This window comes from Pleurodeles waltl, chromosome 3_1 (assembly GCF_031143425.1).
Source record: "Pleurodeles waltl isolate 20211129_DDA chromosome 3_1, aPleWal1.hap1.20221129, whole genome shotgun sequence".
Lineage (NCBI taxonomy): Eukaryota > Metazoa > Chordata > Amphibia > Caudata > Salamandridae > Pleurodeles > Pleurodeles waltl.
Window position 1 is genome coordinate 416,537,800 of NC_090440.1, and position 20,404 is coordinate 416,558,203.

The following is a 20,404-nucleotide window of genomic DNA, read 5'->3' on the forward strand; positions in this document are numbered from 1 at the left end:
AGCACCCAAGAAATAGGGAGGACATCAGGAAGAGGTGGAACGACCTACGGGGAAAGGTGCGTTCCATGGTATCCAGGCACCACATCGCGGTACAGCGGACTGGCGGCGGACCCCCACCTCCTCCCCCACAACTAACAACATGGGAGGAGCAAGTCTTGACCATCTTGCATCCTGAGGGCCTCGCAGGAGTCGTTGGAGGAACGGACAATGGTAAGTCAAATCTCAACTTTCATATCCCCCACCTTACCTGCATGCAATCAGACATCCCCACCCTCACACCCTCCCCTATCACCCTAACTCCTCACTAATGTACCCATAACACCAACCACCCATCCCAACCCCAAGACCTGCATGACACAACTAAGCATGGATACCCATCACTAAAGCATGCCCACTGCACATACCCAGAACACCCCCCAACCATCAGCACACAAGCCCCCCACACAGGAATGCCTGCACTGGGGTACACGAACACCCAACCATTGCACACCATGAAACACACACATGCAATAATCATGTACTTATACCCCCGCAGGAACCTGAAGGAACGTCACCACACCAGAGGGTCCAGACAACACCACTCCACCCCCAGAAGAGGCCCACAGTGACGACAGCAGCTCTGCCCTACTGGATCTTGATGACCAGCCCGGACAATCGTGGGCCTCAGGACAGTCGGTTCCCCTTGCCCAGCTACAGCCCAATACCGAACTACCACCCTCTGGTAACACCAGCACAGCACCCACCCAGCGGGCCCATACCTCCCTACCCAGGACAGGTCAATCAGCGGTGTGTCCACCACTACAGGGCACACAGGCTAACCCACCACCCCAACAATAACAGGGACCTGGGGGCAGTGGTAGTGGGCACACGGTCCAGGGGACGGAGGCACTGGAACACAGGGGAACTGGGAGGGCTGCTGTGCGACAGAGGGAGGACAGGCCAAGGGAACCTACTCTCAACGAGGCCCTCTCCTCCATCATGGGAGCATACCACCAGTCCCAGGAGACGATGGCAACGGTCCTGGACAAGTTGCAGGAGACCCTGCGTCTGCAGGAGGAGCAGTATTTGGGGTTCAGAGAGGAGCTCAGGACCATCGCCTCCGCCCTGGGCACCATTGTAGGGGTGCTGACGGACATTCAAAAGACGTTGAGGGACACCGTGGCACTCCAAGGGGCCCCTGACACTAGCCACGACGATGAAATGCCCACCACCACCACCGGCGCTGGTGGACAGGACGCCCAGCTACAGGACCACCACACCAGCACCCCACCCCCTGCAGACGGACAACCACCTTGAAAGCGGTCCCTGAGATCCAGGAACAGGACAGAGCAAGATGGCAAGACCCCCGCCAGGAAATAAGACTACCCTGATTGTCCCCCCACTGTCCCACTTTGTCATCCTGTCCAGATTGGAACTGCCCCAGCTCCACTTCCAATGGCCAGATGGGCAATGTACCTGTGAGACTAATAGACTGGACTCTGCCATGGACATTCTTCCACCATAACCCATCCCGATTTCACAACCCCCCTTCATTTTTCTGCACTTAAATAAACACCCTTGAAACACTAATAAAACTGAAGTCAGTCTATGATTTTGAACTTTGTATTGTCAATTACAGTGTCAAAAAGGGTTACCCATTGGAAGGCCAACATATCAATGTCACACATTACAAGCCTTTCAAGGGTGCAAGCTGTTGACACGTAGGTTACCACATTTGTGAAACTGAAATGGAAGGGGACAACTCAATCAACAAATAGTGAGTGAAATGTAGGTACAGGATAGAGGTAGACGTGTGAAAGTTAATGTAATGTTAAACCTGAAAATGTACTCTCCTGTGTCTCACTGGAAATATTGCTGTATGACTGACTCCCTGTTGTCGTTTTTGTCTTCCTCAGCTTCATCCTCATCACTGTCCACAGGCTCCACAGCTGCTACAACACCGTCATCTGGATCATCCTCCTGCAGAAAAGGCACCTGGCGTCGCAATGCCAAATTATTGAGCATGGAGCAGGCGATGATGATGTCACACACCTTCTTCAGTGAGTAGAATAGGGACCCACCTGTCATATGGAGGCACCTGAACCTGGCCTTCAGGAGGCCGAAGGTGCGTTCGATCACCCTCCTAGTCCACCCATGGGCCTCATTGTACCGTTCCTCTGCCCTGGTCCTGGGATTCCTCACTGGGGTCAATAGCCACGAAAGGTTGGGGTAACCAGAGTCCCCCAATAGCCATACACGGTGCCTCTGGAGTTGACCCATCATATCAGGAATGCTGCTATTCCGCAGGTTGTAGGCGTCATGCACAGAGCCAGGGAACATAGCATTTACCTGCGAGATGTACTGTCTGCCAAACAGACCATCTGGACATTCATCGAATGATAACTCTTCCTGTTCCTGTACACCTGTTCACTCCTCTGGGGGGGGGGGGGGGACCAGAGCTACATGGGTCCCATCAATAGCACCTATGACGTTGGGGATATGTCCAAGGGCATAGAAGTTACCTTTAACTGTAGGCAAATCCTCCACCTCCGGGAAAATGATGTATCTCCTTACGTGTTTCAGCAGGGCAGACAACACTCTGGACAAAACGTTGGAAAACATAGGCTGGGACATCCCTGATGCCATGGCCACAGTAGTCTGAAATGACCCACTTGCAAGGAAATGGAGCACTGACAGCACCTGCACGTCAGGGTGGATTCCAGTCGGATGGCGGATTGGTGACATCAGGTCTGGCTCCAACTGGCTACATAGTTTCTGGATTGTGGCACGGTCAAACCGGTAGGTCACGATCAAATGTCTTTCTTCCATTGTCAACAGGTCCACCAGCGGTCGGTACACCGGAGGATTCCGCCATCTTCTCATATGTCCCAGCTGACGGTGCCTAAGAAGGACAACAGCGAAGAACCAATCACTATTCCTCCAGGTATTTACCCACAGTTACACACAAGACTACACCACTCACAAAACCCCTTCCTGTATGTGTGTTGATTATAGGCCTAGCTATGTGTGACGCAGTAGTAAATGAAGCCATGTGGGCCCCTGAAATGGCAGCTGCCTGACCTCTAAAATGGGACAATGGAATTGTGGGGTAACTGCGCTGGCGTTGGACACCGTCGCGGTAGGCGGTCGTAGAGCGCGGCGCAATGCTGCATTGGTTAACATTGGACCCTATGGGTCCCAGGAGCCAATGAACAGGTGCGCCGGCGGGGATGATGTGCCCCGCCGCGGACGTCACCGCCATTTTCTATCTCTTCAATCACTAGATACCTGACCTTCGACATGAGAGGACCTACACTGCTAGTGCTGCTGTGACCTCGGTCTGGAAGCGACAATGGCTGCTGCGTCTGGGGAAAGGGCCCCTGCCTTCACTGCACAGGAGTTGGAGAAACTTGTGGATGGGGTCCTCCCCCAGTACATGCTACTCTACGGTCCTCCAGACCAACAGGTCAGTACACAGGGAGCACGTTGGATGGGCTATGCCTGGGTGGAGAGGGCTGGTTGGAAGAGAGAAGGGTGCAGAGTTCATAGAACATAAATGCATGGGAACGAATGGGCCACATGGCCAGAGTAGGTAGGGGGCCACTCACATTGACGGTGCAGTAGGTAATGACTGTTCCTCTTTCCTTGTGCAAGTCATGTAGGTCAGCGCCCACCAGAAGAGGGACATTTGGCGTGCCATCGCCAAGGAAGTCCGGACCCTGGGGGCCCACCAGAGACGGGGCACCCACTGCCGTAAGAGATGGGAGGACATTCGACGCTGCAGCAGAAGACAGCGGAGGCTCAGCTGGGGATGGCCTCCCAACGTGGGAGGGGTGCCCGTCGCACCATGACCCCCCCTGATGTTCCGGATCCTGGCGGTGGCCTACCCGGAGTTGGATGGACGCTTAAGGACATCACAGCAGACACAAGGGGGTGAGTACAACCTCATTCTGTGAATTTTGCGTGCAGTGGAGGTGTCTGGGTGGGGGAGGTGGGGAGTGGGTGTCCCTAGGCCAGGGCGAGTTAGGTAAGCAAGGCCCCTCCGTAATGTAGGCCATGTGGCACTCTACCCCAGCTCAGAACAGTGGCAAGTTGATGTATAGTTGCCCCTTTGCCATCCATGTGCACAGATTTCTACCATTGCCATGTAGGCCATATCCCAGAAATTGCATGTGCAGAGGGCAGGAGGATGGCGTAATGCATGGGGCTGCTGCGTCTGTCTTGTCCGCCAACGGTAGCGGTATGCCATGCACTAAAACTCTCTTTCTTCTGTCTCCCCCCCTTTTCCTGCTCTCCCTGTCCTTTTGTACATCAGCATCATCAGGCGGAGGTACAGTGGCACCGGAGCACGTGGGAGCTGCATCCCACATGGCTATGGAGGGCCAAACCACAGACTCTGAATGCACCAGTGGGACGGAGGGCGAGGGGAGCTTCACGTCGGCCACAGGATCACCAACCAGCGACACTGACTCGTCCGCCGATGTGAGCTCCCCTGTGGTGGCGGCACCATCTGTGCGCCCCACTTCTACAGGTACAGCCGCCACCTCCCCTACCAGCACCGCCCTCCCAGCAGCCCCTCAGCGTTTGCCCTGTGCCCGCTCACCCAGGAGGGTGGGCATCACCTTCGCCCCAGGCACCTCAGGCCCTGCCCCTGTCACCCCTGCTGCCCTCAGTGAGGAGGCCATTGACCTCCTCATGTCACTCACTGTTGGGCAGTCTACCATTGTGAATGCCATCCAGGGTGTAGAACGAGAGTTGCAACACGGTAATGCATTCCTGGAGGGCATTCATTCTGATCAGGCTGTCCTTCAGCGAACCCTGCAATCTCTGGCCTCAGCACTGATGGCAGCCATTGTCCCTGTGTCCAGCCTCCCCCCTCCAACTTCCTCCACCCAGACCCAATCCCCTGTACCCCAGCCCATCCCAAGCACACCTACAGACCAGCATGCACACAAGTCAACACACACAAGTAGCTCAAGCAAACATAGGCACCACACACACCACAGGCACTCACACAAGCATCACACCCATACAGACACAGCAACATCCACTGTCTCCACTGTGTCCCCCTTCTCCTCTTCTCCCTCCTCCCTCCCAGTCTTGTCTACACACACACCTGCATGCACCACATCTACAGGCACTAGGACTCGCACCAGGACACCCAGCACCACAAGCCGCTCACCTGCACTCACCACCCCCACTGTCATTTACACGTCCCCTGTGTCCTCTCCCAGTGTGTCTGTGACGCCCCCTCCCAAAGTACCCAAACGCCGGCAATCACTCACCCAACATCCATCCACCTCACGACAGCCTCCAGTACCTGCACCTGCACCCAAAACACCTAAAGTGACACCTCCTACAACCACCTCCTCTTTCTCCACTCCCAGACCCCCTCCAACTACCCATCCCAGTGTCCGTCAGAAAGTGTCCCTATGTCAAATTGACCTTTTTGCCCCCCCCCCCCCCAATTCAATTCATCAGTCCCGTCGTAGCGCCGCAGCCAAAAAGCCTCCAGTACCAGTGGTGCGTGTTCCAGGTTTTTGGAGTGCACCGTCCACCAGGGCAGGCAGTAAGACCCAGAGCCAAGGCACTGGCAGCCCACCCCCTGTAAAGGCTCTGAAATTGGAGAGTGGACGACGGGACCGTGTCAAGACTCCTGGTGGGACTACAACTGAAATGGGATCGAAGGCGATTGGTGAGTCAGCTGTAACTCCAAAAAAGGTGGGGAAGGTCCCGAGGAAGTCTCCCTAGCCTGTTGTGTCACGGCGGAGAAGTGCGCCATCATTTCCGGCGGTCCAGACACAACCGCCAGCACCGTCGTTACTGGTCAGGAGACCACCGCCGGAGTCACAGCCCAGGAGGGCCCAAGTATCCTCACTGGTCAGGAGACCACCGCCAGAGTCACAGCCCAGGAGGGCCCAAGTATTGTTACTGGTCAGGAGACCACCGCCAGAGTCACAGCCCAGGAGGGCCCAAGTATTGTCACTGGTCAGGAGACCACCGCCAGAGTCACAGCCCAGGAGGGCCCAAGTATCGTAACTGGTCAGGAGACCACCGCCAGAGTCACAGCCCAGGAGGGCCCAAGTATTGTTACTGGTCAGGAGACCACCGCCAGAGTCACGGCCCAAGTATCGTCACTGGTCAGGAGACCACTGCCGGAGTCACAGCCCAGGAGGGCCCAAGTATCGTCACTGGTCAGGAGACCACCGCCAGAGTCACAGCCCAGGAGGGCCCAAGTATCGTTACTGGTCAGGAAACCACCGCCGGAGTCACAGCCCAGGAGGGCCCAAGTATCCTCACTGGTCAGGAGACCACCGCCAGAGTCACAGCCCAGGAGGGCCCAAGTATTGTTACTGGTCAGGAGACCACCGCCAGAGTCACAGCCCAGGAGGGCCCAAGTATTGTCACTGGTCAGGAGACCACCGCCAGAGTCACAGCCCAGGAGGGCCCAAGTATCGTAACTGGTCAGGAGACCACCGCCAGAGTCACAGCCCAGGAGGGCCCAAGTATCGTTACTGGTCAGGAGACCACCGCCAGAGTCACGGCCCAAGTATCGTCACTGGTCAGGAGACCACTGCCGGAGTCACAGCCCAGGAGGGCCCAAGTATCGTCACTGGTCAGGAGACCACCGCCAGAGTCACAGCCCAGGAGGGCCCAAGTATCGTTACTGGTCAGGAAACCACCGCCGGAGTCACAGCCCAGGAGGGCCCAAGTATCGTCACTGGTCAGGAGACCACCGCCGGAGTCCCAGTCCAGGAGGGGCCAGGATGCCACAGCCCCGATGGGCAATGATGGAACGTCATGCCACACACCAATGTCCAGTGTGGAGATCGTCATGCCACACACCAATGTCCAGTGTGGAGATCGTCATGCCACACACCAATGTCAGTATCAGAACCGCCATGTCAAAGCAATGATGAACAGTCCTGAACCGCCATGGCAAAGCACCGCTGAACAGGGCACAGACCGCCATGTCAAAGCACCGCTGAACAGGGCACAGACCGCCATGTCAAAGCACTGATGAACAGTCCTGAACCGCCATGTCAAAGCACTGCTGAACAGGGCACAGACCGCCATGGCAAAGCACCGCTGAAGAGGGCACAGACCGCCATGTCAAAGCACCGCTGAAGAGGGCACAGACCGCCATGTCAAAGCACCGCTGAACAGGGCACAGACCACCATGTCAAAGCACTGATGAACAGTCCTGAACCGCCATGGCAAAGCACCGCTGAACAGGGCACAGACCGCCATGGCAAAGCACCTCTGAACAGGGCACAGACCGCCATGGCAAAGCACCGCTGAACAGGGCACAGACCGCCATGGCAAAGCACCGCTGAACAGGGCACAGACCGCCATGGCAAAGCACCGCTGAACAGGGCACAGACCGCCATGGCAAAGCACCTCTGAACAGGGCACAGACCGCCATGGCAAAGCACCGCTGAACAGGGCACAGACCGCCATGGCAAAGCACCGCTGAACAGGGCACAGACCGCCATGTCAAAGCACCGCTGAACAGGGCACAGACCGCCATGTCAAAGCACTGATGAACAGTCCTGAACCGCCATGTCAAAGCACCGCTGAACAGGGCACAGACCGCCATGTCAAAGCACTGATGAACAGGGCACAGACCGCCATGTCAAAGCACTGATGAACAGTCCTGAACCGCCATGTCAAAGCACCGCTGAACAGGGCACAGACCGCCATGTCAAAGCACCGCTGAACAGGGCACAGACCGCCATGTCAAAGCACTGCTGAACAGGGCACAGACCGCCATGGCAAAGCACCGCTGAACAGGGCACAGACCGCCATGGCAAAGCACCGCTGAACAGGGCACAGACCACCATGTCATAGCACCGCTGAACATAGCAAAGACCGTGTAGGTATGAATAGGCCGCCACATCAGGCATCCTTATCCCATGTGCAGCTGGGACAGTGACAGGACAGGAACTTTCACGGGGAGACTCATCCAGTCTGGGCACCAGTCCCACCCAGTACCAGTAGAGAACTGCATCTACTTGAGAGACTGTGGCTTTGCACTCCCCAGGATGGCACAGTGGGCAACCCACCCACTGTAGAGACTTGAGAGACTGTGGCTTTGCACTCCCCAGGATGGCACAGTGGGCAACCCACCCACTGTAGAGACTTGAGAGACTGTGGCTTTGCACTTCCCAGGATACATCAATGGGCATGGAGCCCAGTCGTGGATCTGCCTTCGCATTCATGTGGCTGAGGTGCCCCCCCTTCGCTTCCCCCTGAGGTGCCTGTAGTGTTTCTATCTGATGCCCCGGCAGTGTTCTCTCGGATTTTGGTCAGGTATCTATTGTGGGCCTCGCCCATGCATTTTTGGACTGTTGGTGCACGGACATTGTTGTGTACATATCTGCACTACTTCTTGTATATATAATTTTGACAGATTTCAAGATATATATCAGTATATTTTTGTATGACATGTATATTGGCACATTACAATGTTTGCCCGCAATTCGCTTTGTCTTTGCATTCTTCCGGGGGGATTGTGGGTTGTTCATGTGATATTTTTGACTGCATTGGTGTGTATGTTGTGATATGCGAGGGTGGGGGTGTTTGGTGGGTGTCCCCCTAACTTTAGCCTCTCCCCTCCCCGTGTCGTAGGTGCAGTACTCACCGGTATCTTCGGCGCCTACGTCGCTGTTGGTCGTAGAGGAGCAGAAAGACAAGGGCAGGTAGTATATGGAGTTCCGGCTCCATGGAGTCGCCGTTCCTCGTGGAGTGTGTTCAGGTGAGCGTTTTCCCATAGCAAAAGCTGTTTCCGCCGTGTTTTTATCCGCGGTGAATCCGCCCCGGAAAAGGTGGCGGATTGGTGTGTTCTGATACTATGGGCGGTACATTGTCTCCCACCTGTCTGCTGGCGGTGACCGCCGCGCTGCTTGTCTGTACCGCCGTGGCGGGCGGTGTGTTAAAGTGGCTGTCTTTGTTGGCGGTTTCCGCCAGGGTCATAATTCCCTTTTTTTTGTCCGCCGGCCTGTTTGCGGTCTTACCGCCGCTTTAACACCCTGCGCCAGGGTTGTAATGACCCCCACAGTCTTTCTGCCCCCCTGCGGGGTGGATAGGGGTAATTAACCCTAATTTGACCCTGCTCCTTTGAGGGAGGAGGAAGAAAGCCCTCTAGAAACCAGGGTACATTTTTAAAATAAATAAAGAGGGTGGGGGCTGCCCACTATGGACATGGTCATGCCACCAAAAACTACAGTAACAGTTTTCTGCCCTCCCTAGAGGGAAGATGGGGATGATTACCCCCAATCTGCTTCCTCCAGTGAGAGGGGTAGAAAGCTTACTAGATACCAGTTTTTGTTTTTAATATAAGGAGGGGCTGCGAACACCATTGGCATGACCATGCACCCACCCCAACAAAAAAGATACTCTTTCTGCCCCCATGGGGCAAAAAGGGGTAATTACTCTCAATCTGCCCCTATCCGGGGGCAGAAACCCACTAGATGTCAGGGTATATTTATAATAAATATAAGGGGGGGCTACCCATTAGGTACATGGCCATGTCCTCACCTCACTCAAAAATTACGGTGACATTCTTTCTGCCCCCTCCACCTCCCACCTAGGAAGGCAGATAGGGGTGATTAAACCTGAGAATGTTTCTTTTTTAAACAAATGTAGGGGAAGGGGCTGCCCATTATTGGCATGGCCATGTACCAACCCCAACTAGAGAAACAAAAGTCTTTCTGCCACCCCAATGGGAGCTGATCGGGGTAATTTTCCCATGATCTGCCCCCAGAGGCAGAAACCCTCTAGACATCAGGGTCTATTTTTCTAACAAAAATAGGGGTGACGGATACCCACTATGGGCATGGCCATGCCCACACCACCTCAAAAACGATGTCGACAGTCTCTCTGCCTCTCCCCCCCCCCCCCCCCGGAGGGTAGATGGGGTGATTAACCCCACTCTGCCCCCTCAGCAGAAAGGCCACTAGACACCAGAGAATGTTTCTTTTTTTCAAAACACATATAGGGATAGGGGCTACCCACCAAGGGCATAGCCAATCATTCACCCCACAAAAAAAGACAGACAGTCTTTCTGCCCCCTAGGGGTGAATTGGAGCAATTACTCCCTAGTCCCCCTCTGAAGAAGGTGGCAGTAAGCCCAGAGGACACCAGAGGCTTCATTTATGCATTTTTTGGGGGGATGGGGGGCGGTGGCTCTCTTGAGTTGGGTGCATGCTCCTCCCATGTTGCGGTCCAATGGATTTTCTGCCGCCTCCTCCACTGGGGAGGACAGAAGACTTGCCCCTGGGGGCCAAAGAGGCCACCGTAAAACCAGAATAATTTATTTATATTAAATAATGGGGTAGGTCTGGCCCATCCTAACATCCGCGCCACGCTTGCCCCTAAAGCCTCAAGCCAGTCCTTCTGCTCCCCTGCAGACTAAGAAATCCCACCCCAATGGCAAAACAGGGGACACCTGATTCCTTTGGGTGTTGTTTTCACATAAGGGCCAAGGGAGTGCGGCTAACTCCCAATATCGTTCCACTTGCAATGGTGAATGGCTGCACTTGTTGTACTTGGGCAGGCCTCCACCAGGGTAAGCCTACCACACCATGACATTCTGAAAACTAGACACCTAGGGGAGGCCAGGGTGGTATGCTTTGTGTGGATCCCACATCATTTACTTACCCATAATGCCCTGTAAACCACAAACTCTTAACTAAAAACACACACTTTCCTCACAAATGTTCGACCACCCAGCATTCCCCGAAGACTTCCAAATAACAATGGCACCTCACTTGAGCGGGTGGGGCCAACAGACTTTGACACAAAAGGCCCTAAAGTTCTGGGTGGAGAGATTAGCAATAGGTGCAGCTGCAAAATTTGGGGCCGTCACCCATGGAAACCTACAAATCACAGACATTTTGTAAACTAGACAACCAGGGGATTTCAGAGTAGTGTGCCTTGTGTGAAACCCATGATGTTTTCTTACCCACAATGCCCTGCAAACCCTAAACTATGCCTGAAATCACACAGGTTTCTTAAATTTATGTGATGGAAACTTCCGGAGTCTGCAGGAAGACAAAAAATTAAGTTACTGCCCAGCATTGCCCCACTTGTACTGATAAAAACACTGCTTAGTTTCTTTGGGAAAACCTTGCGAGAACTACACTTATGAACCCTTACTGAGTGTAGAAAGCTATCTACTTTTCAGCAATCTGTAGCCATTTTGGATGACCCATGGATTGCACACTGGTTTCCACTGTAGTGGATCCTATTTAGTTTTAATGGGGGATCAGGAGTTTAGCTTAGCCTTTGGCTTGCAGATGTGTGCCCCAGTCACCTAGTGACTTCTAACCTACTTAGCTTGCTCTGCACATTCATTTATATATTTCTTCCAAGATGGCTGCCATGTTTACAGTTAGGAAGATGTTTTACTTTCATGTTATCAGTGCCATTCTATAAATGCGTCAATATCAGCGTCAAAGATAAATGAGATACGTAGGTATTCACATTATGTACTTTCGCACCTTTGTATGCCAGTAACATAATGTACATTTTCAGGGAATTGTTTATATAATTGCTGCCCCAAGCATGCCTTCTTATCTATTGTTATGGAACATACCTGCGTCAGGGGTCTACCAGATCTGTATACATACATGTCACACAAACAAGATAATCAGAGGGATTCCTACCAGATGCCATTGACACTACTTATGCTACACGCCGCCTTGTTGCTGACCTAGTCTCCGTGTCACCACAGAGTCTGATCTAGATACCTCATTCAAAGGTATAGAGGGCTGGGGGGAAGGGGCTCTTCTCATAGACACGGTACTGGCAGATTAGGTTTAACACACCTAACTCTCTTTAGGTTAGAGATTAGGTTCATCATGCTAGGGTAGTAGGGCCTATTACACATCTAGTTCATATTACATGTTATTGCAAGATGGTGGGGGGTCTTTGAATTGATGACACTCGTTTTTACCATTCTGTTTCTTGCTTTGTTCATTATCCTAATCATTGCAGTTCATGCAATTTATCATAAATTGCAGTCGTTAATAAAACCTATTGAAATGTTACCGCATCTCCTTCATTGCCTGTGTTTGACTGAGACATGTTGTTCATGTGAGCAAGGGGTAATCCCCGTTTATCCATGACCGCCCTGAAATGTCACACTCATGAGTCCATGCGTAAAGGCTGCCACAAATCACCTTTTACTGTTTGGGTTTTCGGTGAGGTACTGCTTGTGAGCCGGGAGGGTTGGGACAACAGTTGCGACTTGTTGTAGGAATAGCCTAGTTACCTACAAACAAAAGTGCTGTCTTCCTTAAACAAGCAGTCTTGCCTAGAGCAAGAGTCAAACTACGACATGGCACCCAATGTGGTGTTTAGGCACTAATTTACGGATACCCTGATTATCACTGTCTAACATACAACAGGTAACTTAAGTACCATTATACGGAGATGTCCCTGGTCTTGGGTAAAATCCACCTCAGCTGAACAGGGAGCACGTAACTAGGCTGTAAATTGTTCAAGCTCAAACCATTAAAATGACTATCTTCCCACTTGGTGCTCCATCTCTTTACCCATTACACAATATGTATAACGCCATAGACATTCCTGAGAATGCCAGACAAGCATTAACACTTTACCTAGTAGCGCATGGCTTAACAGACAAGGGCAGGGATTTCAATTCAAATTCATAGTAGAAGCTAATGAAGCTTGCCAAACAGAAATATTCTACTCTTGGGTCACCTTTCCTGAGGAAGGCCAAAGATCATTCACATTCCACACATACAGAATTGCGAACGTACCACAACGGTACCAAGCATATCAGTATCTTGGAATTCCGATTATTTTACAAGAACATAAGAACTGGTTTAATGGCGCCCTACCACAAGTAATACAAAGTGTGAGATTAGGTCCCTTAGGTAATGAAGGACCAACCTGGCATAGGTTTGCCACGTACACACCCCACCCAGGTGTACAAAACATGCAGGCAGCAGATCTGTGCAATTTATACCTTGAGCTAGTAACACTATATAAACAACTTGTTCAGTCTGTAATGCAAACTCTGAACACAACACCAGCGCGTCCAGCACCAGCAGCACCTGCTGGATACCAACTGGCTACTACTGGGATTAATCCACCAACTGTGCGTTCTAAAAACTCTATTCAAATTCGTGCTAATGACTGCATTTACCATGATGCCTTGGGGTCACAAATGCTGGAATGGAAGACAGGGTGCTCCCCATTTTGACAGTTGTAATTAAGGCTCCCGTGAGCCTCTGAGCTGGCGAGCTCGGGTGAAGCACCTATGCGCCTTCTTGAGTGGTACTTAAACCTGTGAATACTTTCAAGGCGGCATTTCAAGCAACCCCGCCAGCTACACATTGCTCTTCGCTGATGACGGCCAAATAGCCAGAAACACGTGTCCGAAGATACGGCACTCGCCGCACCAACTTATGGTGAAAAACTTTCAAAACTCTATTCAAATTCGTGCTAATGACTGCATTTACCATGATGCCTTGGGGTCACAAATGCTAGAATGGAAGACAGGGTGCTCCCCATTTTGACAACTGTGGGTAACTATCATGGGTAAAGTGCCCACAGAACGAGAGAAAATCCCGTTCTGGATAGCCCAGAAAACAAATTAGCTGGAAGCTGTGTTTCCCCATACGGGACCATAGGAAAAACATAGAATTCTCACAATGTGCTTGGCCTTCGGGATGGTTCCCTTGGTGGATGACTACGCCACATGAGGTGCAGTCTTCGCTGCAATTTATACTACTACACATGGTACCCCGAGACTTGCCAATTTACTGGAAGTGTTAAAACGAATTCAGAATAAGCGCGGGCCTACACCAGCCCAAGATTTGGGGATGAAATAAATGCGCAACTTCGACGCAGTCTTCTCAACCATACTCAGTAATATTAAAGGGAAAGCGGTAGCGCTTGCTATACTCCAGCGTCTCCGAGAGATTCCACATCTGGACCAGGAGAAAGCGCTGGGATAGACAAAAGCAAATTAAAGACAGGCAAAGTCAGAATGCAGATTCTCCACACTTGGATCTCAGATACAGAAAAAATATAAAAGCTCCTGACAGATATGCTGATTCACGTCCCTCTTGTTCCTTTCAGGACTCACCGGATAGACATAGTGAGAGAGTGGGACGGTCAGAGCGACATCCTGACTACGTGAAACAGAAGAAAGACTCATCACAGTCTTCAGACAAAAAAAGAAGATAAGTCTTCACAACAAAAGCCACAGTTTTAAAATAAAAAAGTGGCAGCATTGTCAATTAAAAATGCCAGTACACTTGAGAACATTGCTGGAGAACCAGACAAAAGCAGTGACACTGCTAGACAGCGCGGCAGAGGTCACGACATGTCGCCAGAGTCTGAAAGATCATCTGGATGCGACAGCGTCTATCGATTTTATTGCAGTCGAGACTGCAGACGGGTGCACCGTCCCACCCAACAGGATTTATGAATTAAATATCCAAATTGAGGGAGACAGAGCGCACCATTAGTGTGATAATCTGGGATAAACTTAGTTGTGATATCCTGCTGGCCGAAAGGTACTGGCCAGCTGAGCACGTCCTTAAGCTCCCATGTGGAGGAGATGTCATTTTGCCTTCTTTCACTGATCTTGATCCAGAAGCGGTAAAACAAACCTGCACTGTCAAATGGGCTTAAGCGCAGGTACCTGCACGATACTGCAACCATGTAGGTTGTGACAAGGATTCTCCTTGTCATGTAATACCTATTAGGTCTACACCCCAGCCTCAGCCACAATATCCTGTTTAACACAAAGATAAAGGTCCAGTGAGGGAGATCCTCACTCAGCTCGAGTACCAGGGAGTAATTGAGTCCTGTGTCTCTGCAATGAATAACCTGTTATTCCCTGTTGCAAAACCCGACCATTCATACAGAATAGTCTTAGATTACAGACACTTAAATAGTCATACACGTACATATGCAATACAAAATTCATTAACAACATAGCGAGTAAAAAGTATAAAACGACCTTGGATATCTCCAATGTTTTTTTCTGCTAAAACTTAGCACACGAAAGTCAGGACCTGAGTGCATTCTCTTTTGGCTCACAAAACGCTTCTGCCGTTTGCCCCAAGGCTACAAGAACAGCGCAGGGCTGTTCTCAGCCCGAGTAACATCAATATTACATGATGTTGATCCTGAGGAGTTGTCTTATGGGGATGGCATCTATCTCCAATTGACAACCTCAACATTCATCTTGCCAGGGTTGATCGGATCGTTTTAGGATTTGCAGCCCTTGGTAATAAATTCAATCTTAGAAAAACAAAAATTGCCTTCTCAGTATATTATTCCTGAGATACGAGCTATCTAAAAAGGGCAAGAGCCTGGCCCGCACTTTCTAGAAAAGTGTTCTCAACTCCACAAGAACGTGGAATTCCTATCGCCCAACGCCCGGGACACATCGTTTTGGGTCAAGGGCAACAAGTTTTCATGTTTATTTCGTCCTTGGGACAAGTAGGTCCAGCCCCCTGCAGCACAAGCCCTTTTCCTGCCAGTTTACAGAGAAGGGAACTGTCTGCAGTTGAGGTAATGTGTGTGTGTGTCCATTCAAAATGCTGTTCGAACTTGTATATATGGTTCATTAATGAAAAGCCTTCATTATAAGGATGAGCGCTGTAAATAAACGTTTTAAGGTCACGCTGCACTAGTGGCAGTGATTCCAGAAAAATAAAATTAAAAGTGTACACACGTTTGAAAAGTTTAACAATATGAAGGTTAAGTATAATGCTCCCAGAATGCTCTCTGATTAGATGCACATTTTTGCAGAAGCCTGTAAGCAAGAGTTATGATTCTCTGCTTTCAAAATAAAATGTTCAGAAAAAAAAGCAAGTAGGAAACTTTAGGTGCTATTTCTTCAACCCGTCACTTAGTTAAATGTGTTAATGCATGCTAGTATTTCCAAAAAATATTCCTTATGGAAAAAAACAGTGTAACTATTTTCAACAAGATTATGTGAAGCATGAAAATAAACAAGCACTGGCAAAGTCAACCGGTCCAACATTTTTTTGTGTCTTTTGGTTTCATCAGTGCGTGTCTTGTTTTGACATGGCTTTTGTAACACTTTATTGTTGTGGGAGCTGCCGGGCCCTCACCATTGTAACAAACACTAGCAAAAAAAACGCTTTTGGTCTCAAAAGCATACATTGCCACCAGTAACGTAACAAAGGCCCCACAGCCCCCCCTCGAATGGGCCCCCTCAGCACAGCATTTGCTCTGAGTGAGTCTGGAGGGGGGGGGGGCTCCATGTTCTTCGCAGGGGGGAGCTACAGTTTCGTTACACCATTGTTTGCCACAGTAGTTCCTGGCACTGAACAAAACTACTTTGTGTGCCAAAATGCTCCTTGTGGAAGAGCGAATGCGATCACTCACAGTAAAGCCAGACGATAGACAGAGAAATAGTAGTTTAATAAAAACAAAATGTCTTTGTTAATGCCAGACCTAATTAGGGACCCTATTCTTAAAGAAAGTCACAAAAGTGCACCCATGGTATAGGTCTTTGAATTAGTGGCTTTCATAAACTCACAAGAATTTACAGAAGTAGACCAGGAAATCAGACTCCTAGAAAATATTTGTGAACTGTATTTTACCACCAGCAAATATCCATGTGTAGATTTGCTCACGTGAAAATCTATTGAGCGTTTACAAGTTCACTTTTCCTTCAACCACTTTTTTCTCAACCCTGAAAGAATTTCTACTTCTGCCATTGTCAGGAGTCAATTTCCAATTTGCTATAGTAGGGACTAAAATTGCAAGTATTCAAGCCCTATTATAGTAGTAGCCCTGCCATATTCAGAGAGGCTATTATCAGAGCTCTTACATAAAGAGATTGCTGTCATAATTTGTCACCGCACTACATGGCACCAAAGGGACAAGCAGATTTTTTTACTGGACAAGTACATTTAAGAAGCAACCTGTCCTATAGACAAGTAGATATATTACTAAGGGCCAGATGTAGCAAGAAAAATGTTTGCGACTTGCAAACTGCGAGTCATACCTACTCGCAAATTGCAACTCGCAAAAGTGCATGCAGAAAGGTGTCTCAGGCACCTTCTGCGACTTGCTATGGGGTCGCAAAGACCCACCTCATGAATATTTATGAGGTGGGTCGCAAATTGCGCCCCCATAGCGAGTCCCTGCACTCACAGGGATGGTGGCCTGCTGGAGACAGCAGACCTCCATGTCTGTGACTGCTTTTTTTTTAATAAAGCAGTTTTTTTTAATTGCAGCCCGTTTTCCTTAAAGTAAAACGAGTTGCAATTAAAAAAATAATGAAACCATTTGGTTTCATTTTTTCAGAGTAGGCAGTGGTCCGTTGGACCACTGCCTACTCTGAAAAAATATTTTCAGCGACATTCACAAAGAGGAAGGGGTACCATGGGGACCCCTTCCCGTTTGCGAATGCTTTACCACCCACTTCAAGTGGGTGGTAACTGCGAGTTGGTTTGCGACCGCTTTCGCGGTCACAAAGCAACTCAGCATGGCGAGGCGGTCGCAAATAGGAAGGGAACACCCCTTCCTATTTGTGAGTCGGAATCACATTTTGCGAGTCGGTACCGACTCGCAAAATGTGACTCTGCATCACGATGGCCGTTTTGCATGTCGCAAACTGTGTTTTACGCAGTTTGCGACATGCAAACCGGTTCCTACATCTGGCCCTAAATTCTACACCCCTGCTCCAGCCACCAAACACAGTCAAGAAACTACAGCCTTTAATTTTGGCAGAACTTACATTCCTGACTATACACAACTTATCGAGCCACTCAGATTTAATATGCCCTGATTTTTCTAGCAGACACAGGACAGTAAACGCACACGCATCCATAGAGGACTGCAACAGGACATGCTAGAAGCAAAACACTTACATACCTGTGACAACAAAACAAATTTGGTCATCAGAATAATTGCTGGTGCCATTGGGTTCACTTATGTCACCTTTAACAAAGGTGACACGGTGCCCATGGTATATATCACCCACAGAAAAACTTCTAACTGCAGTACAGATGGCTGTCATTAAGGAGAGGCCACTTGCCCAAGGGAAACGCATTATTGTCGTTACCCCGGTGCCAGCCTTAGAGGTCCTCACTAAAGCAGACGTTCCTAATGCTAAAGCATTACATCCACGTTGGATTCAGTGGGCAACCTCCTTGACTGCCACTGATGTTGATTACCTCTTTGATCTTAAACTTCAGACACAAGAATTCCTCCAATACAAACAGGAGTACCCCGCACTTCAAGACATATTGCCACTTGACAGATATCATACTGTCATTTACACGGATAGTTCAGCACAACCAGCTGTAGGTACTAAACATCAATACTCAGCCGCCTGCGCAGCCGTGAGCGGAGGGATGGTGTATTCCACCCTCATAATACCTACACGCGGACCCTATGGGACTGCACAGCACAGCTGGCTGAACTCAAAGCCCTTATCTTAGCCCTAGAACATACAGACCCAGGACTACTCACTTTGATTGACTGTGACTCATATTACTGGGTCCAGTCCTACAATGATTATCTTAATCATTGTCAACTGAACGGGTTCAGAGACTCCAAAGGGAACACCATGAAATACAAAACTCTGTGGTGGTTGATCTTAAGGATAAGCTACCGAGTGCTCATGTAGTCCATACATTGTGCCACCAACGTGTAAAAGTACATGTTATTGGCAAACATTTGGCTGATGAAGCGACCAAATCTGCAGTAGCTACGGCTTCTGTGGCTGCAGTGACTCGTTCTAAGACAAGATTGGATAATGAAATGTTGGCTGCTGTGAAAGCTTCGACTGAAGGCAAGCCTCTCCCTAAGGCATACCCTACAAAATACTGTTACTACATCAGTGCACATAGTGTTGTTTATGCAACGCTTCCTGGGGTTGGAGATCGAGTGATCCCCAAACAAGACCAGAGATTAGATCTGATAAAAGCAGCACATGAGGGTGTCGCCTCTGCACATGCTGGTATTGCAGCCACAATAACACTCTTACAGAAAAGCTTCTGGTGCAAAGGTCTCTACAAACAGACCAAGCAATATGTCCTTTGCTGTGACATTTGCCAGCAGATAAAGGGCTCAAACATCAAATGCCCTCCGCAGACATCCCTCTCAGTATCCAACAGGCCACTACAATGTGTGTACCTGGACCATTATGGTCCCCTACAACCTGATGGTGCATACAAAAACATCTTAGTCACTGTAGATTCTTGTTCTAGATTCCTGTGGGTATGGCCTCAGCGGTCGTCTGACGCTCGAACTGTTATAAAAGACTTGCTGATCTTTATCGGTACATATGCGTATGTATGTCCCAGATCTAGATGGCCCTGGTTTGGTGGCAGCAGATACAGCTTTTGACATAAATGAACATCTCACTGTCTTACAGGAGCTTCAGCAATATAGTGATGATAAATCATCCACTGGTGCTGCCACCTTAGGAATAAGGGATTTGCCAACAACTTCTACAGCTGGATTCTTAAAGTTGGGGATTTGGTTCATGAGAAAATCGATACGGAGAAGGAATTCGACCCATCGTACAGAGCACAGGTTCAAGTCCTGGGAATACAAGGTACCAGAGCTGTCATCCTACCACCGTTGCCTGGTTCCAAAGGAAACAGATTTGTCTCCATTGACAACGTCAAACTCCATCATGTGGCTGATCCTGCACAGTAGGGCCAGAGGCCCATTGGGTAGTTCCCGGTCTCCTATAACTGCCCAACAAGACATACCTCTTCAAAGAAGAAACAATAACACTTTTGACTATACAAGCATGTCCAATGATGCTACAAATGCCTCCACAAGCCTGGGGAAGGTGAAAATTTTGTTTTTGCTGACTCCTGTTACCACCTCAATGACAACATCTGTCCAAGATGTAGCTGTCTTCTATTCCAACGCAATACAAACTGACGACATTGTCTTCTAGGAGCCTCTATGCGAAGTGGAACTATCCACCAGTAATGCACCTACCCCTGTGTTTGCAGAGACTGCTTCTGGTTACTTCATCGACATTGATGCCTTCAACTTCACCCACACCTGCGGTAAAAACTGTTTCCAAACAAGTAAACTGTACATATGGCTTAAAAATGACTATTTAACTTATCCATAGAACTATCTTTAGTTATCTCTGACATTGCTTGCATTTTTTCTATGGATTGGTTTTGTGACTGTTTTCTTCCTGCTTATGAATGTTCATTACCTTCCTGAACGTTCCTCTGTTGAGCCTGTGGACGAAGTCTTAACTCCATATCTTTCCTCGCATAAGGTCCGAAGAGACTTGCCCCTTGTGAACATTTCAGCAATACCGATTCCTGATGGGATTGTGTGGGATAAAGTTCCATTTGATATATATACGGGCCTACTGAGGTTATTCAGATTCCATATGTCTTCAAAATTTTAATGACTG

The 20,404-nt window shown here is 49.6% G+C and overlaps 1 long non-coding RNA gene across 1 annotated transcript in view; it reads right to left on the reverse strand.

Moving 5' to 3' along the window:
• Window positions 1-20,404, reverse strand: part of LOC138283210 (uncharacterized) — a 46,888-nt gene that overhangs the window by 17,268 nt on the left and 9,216 nt on the right. The window lies entirely within an intron of this gene.